Source organism: Morone saxatilis, unplaced genomic scaffold, assembly GCF_004916995.1.
Source record: "Morone saxatilis isolate NCDOM2014 unplaced genomic scaffold, NCSU_SB_2.0 Contig5, whole genome shotgun sequence".
Classification (NCBI taxonomy): domain Eukaryota; kingdom Metazoa; phylum Chordata; class Actinopteri; family Moronidae; genus Morone; species Morone saxatilis.
The window spans coordinates 23925821-23928787 of NW_023340095.1; the positions used below are offsets into that span (position 1 = coordinate 23925821).

Sequence of the window (2967 nt, forward strand, 5' to 3'; positions counted from 1 at the left end):
CTCATCCCTTCATCCCTTCATCCCCTCATCCCTCAGTATACCACATCTGTTTACATTTGTTCATTATGTGCAATAAACTTTTCGTATTTCATACATTTGATGGCATGGCCGTTGTTATTGAATGGCCTTTAATCAATCAACAACGTATCAACTTAAAAGGTGATGATATGTCAACGTTGTGTTCGCTGCCCCCAGGTGGTCAAAAAATCAATTTAATCTAAATGGTCACATCCCCATTCTATTAGCAGATTAAAAACCAAACACCAAAGTTCAGTCAGTTGCTTGTTCAAACTGTCTCATTCAGTTCAGCACAAAACTAGGCCTACATACTGTTAATAAGGTTATTGGCTGTGCAATAGAGTTATCACATCATCACTGTTTCTGTGGACTTCTCAGCCTTTCAGTGGGTTCTTAACCTGGAAGTGAAACATATCATGAATGAGCTAACTACAATGCTCAGTACTGTCACTGCTCACTGACCGTACTGACTGAGAACACTCAATTCAGCTTAAGGATATGGCTTTAAAGATAAATATACAAAGCACCTCTACCATCTTCTTTTTAGTGATTTACAGTGTTTTTATTTAAATGTTGATCTGAAGAATGAGACATTTAACAGTGTTTCTACTCTACAAATCTTGCTCAAAAAACAGGTGTTGCAAAAGGGCTGTGTGTCATCTATTGGGGTCAGTACGGAAATTAAAAGGAATCAATTTGAGTGGCTCTGTGCATGCTTTCGTCCTAATCACACAGATCCATGTTCAGACAGGCGATTGTTCACCTCTTAATCCATGTGATGAATTACTGTCTGATGGCGGGCGGGATCATCATCAGGAGGCTTTCATCACCATCTTCCCAGACCTCCACTGACCCAGCAGCTGGCCTCTCACAGAGCCATGAATAACACTCATCAGAACGCACATAGACATGTACAGAACGCACTGGCGCTCGTATTCTTTCTTGGGACCGAGAACGTGAGCTGCATATCAAAGCACTGCTAAATGATCCTCTTCCCTTCACTCTCCATCCATCCTCTGTCTTTACACTCTCTCTTCCTCCTCCCTACTCAGTTTCTGCCTCTCCCTCCGTTGATCCTCTTCTCCTGATTCCCTCAGCTCTGCCCTCTCCGCTTGCTCGTCGTGTTCTCACAGACGACACCCGGGGCAGAGAGTCCCTAATGTTTTTCGCAGACCGAAGAGGATGCCGTCAAGGAATAAATAATCATCGCATTCGGTGATTGCTTGATGAGATGTAATTAGGCGTGCCGACTGCAGATTAATCACGAGAAGTCAGCCTTCTCGTGCTAAAGCATCGCTCTCAAGGAGGCAGCCTAGGATTAGAAGGGTGTGACATCAACATACACTCAAAAACCAATAGTGTTTAAATAGAGACTGAAATATAAAGTGATAGCAGAATTACAGCCCCCAATAAATATATAACATCATAAGATTCAGATAACAATCTGAAATATGGATACACACTTTTGGTCAATTAGGTTTTTAATTTTAAATATCCATGTTGAAAATTGATAATACACAGTACCTCATTACGAGAAATGTTTTTGCCCTTCAGCTTGCAACTCCCTACCAAAGGTCACCCTATTGGTGAAACACATTAGAGTATATTTTCAGTTACGTACTGCAAAGAAAAAAGCTGTTCAATTCATTCTTTTTCCCAGAAAGGAGTGACCTGACCCCGAGAGGTGACACTGTCACTGGATACCAACTGATCCAACTACAGTATCGACATTATGCTTTGTTGAATTGTTTTGTCTTCGGCTGGTTCCTGAGGTAGAATGAGTCTGAGACATTTTGTTTTTAATCCATCTCCACCCAAACACACACATCACATCCAGTGCTGTTCTCCTCAACTACAAGACAAGTTGTGATGCCATTTATCGCAAAACCTCAGTGCAAAGCCTTATCAGCATATCCTGCTTCAGATACAGTGAATTCAGAACAGGGAGAAAAAAAGTTGGAGTGAAAAAAAGGTCATGGCACATTTGGACACATAAGAAAAAAACAAAATAGGGCCAGGAAAGGAAAGGGAATTTGACAAGGAGGGAAAAATATTTAAGAATGTGTTGAAGAAACAGAGACCGGGGGTGCGGACAGCAAAGACAGATCAGACGATTACAAAAGAGGAAAACACCAGCATGATCATGGACGTGGAAGCAAGAGAACAAGACAGACATGGGAGAAGAGGTACAGGAAGAGTATTCACAGAGAAAGTCTTCCCTACCTCTGGCTGTTGCTGCTCCCACTATAGTCCATGTAACATCCCTGTTTGGTTGTTAAGTGAAGACCCAGCCAGTCAGTCAGTCAGTCAGTCAGCGGGGCTCCAGGATGTGGAGTCGTGGCTGGGCTGCACTGGTGTCTGGTTCCCAGTAAGCAGGCAGCAGCAGCCGAGTCGTCCTCTCTGCTCACACAAACACGCGGCTACATACAGCAGCACGACAACAGAGGCACTGAAGCCTCGGCAGGGACAGCAGCAACATCCCTCCCATCCACCCTGAATTAATTAAGCCTTTTTTTCTCCCTCTGCTGCCCTCCCTCTCCCTCCCACTTCTCTCTCTCTCTCTCTCTCTCTCTCTCTCTCAGTCTCTCTGATTCTCATGTGCTCATGGTGAATGCTCTCTCTCTCTGTGTGTCTGCTTCCCCCTGTGTTCAGTTTCCTCTTTCACTCTCTTCCCTCTCTCTGTCTCACAGATCAACAACTGCGACGGGGTCTTCTTTTCCTCTTCCACTCCACCGTCTGTAGGGTTCCATCTGACTCTCCTCACTTTATTATTTTCTACACTGAATAACAAATCAGTGAACAGGAAAATCAACTTAATTTATTCTTATTATTGCCTTTTAAGTATTTTTCAAAGAGCTGCAGCTAAATGAGGAGGACTTCAACACTCTGAGGAGCAAAAAAATCTTTAATTTTACTTAACAAAACTGTGTTCAGCTCAGCAAAGACGAT

At 43.2% G+C, this 2967-nt stretch overlaps 1 protein-coding gene across 1 annotated transcript in view; it reads right to left on the bottom strand.

Annotated features, from left to right (window-relative positions):
- LOC118339579 (diacylglycerol kinase beta) overlaps positions 1-2573 on the bottom strand; it is a gene marked incomplete in the record, with an annotated part of 127149 nt that extends 124576 nt beyond the window's left edge. The window contains 1 exon segment of the mRNA XM_035677291.1: positions 2242-2573.
- Positions 2574-2967: the final 394 nt, after the last annotated feature.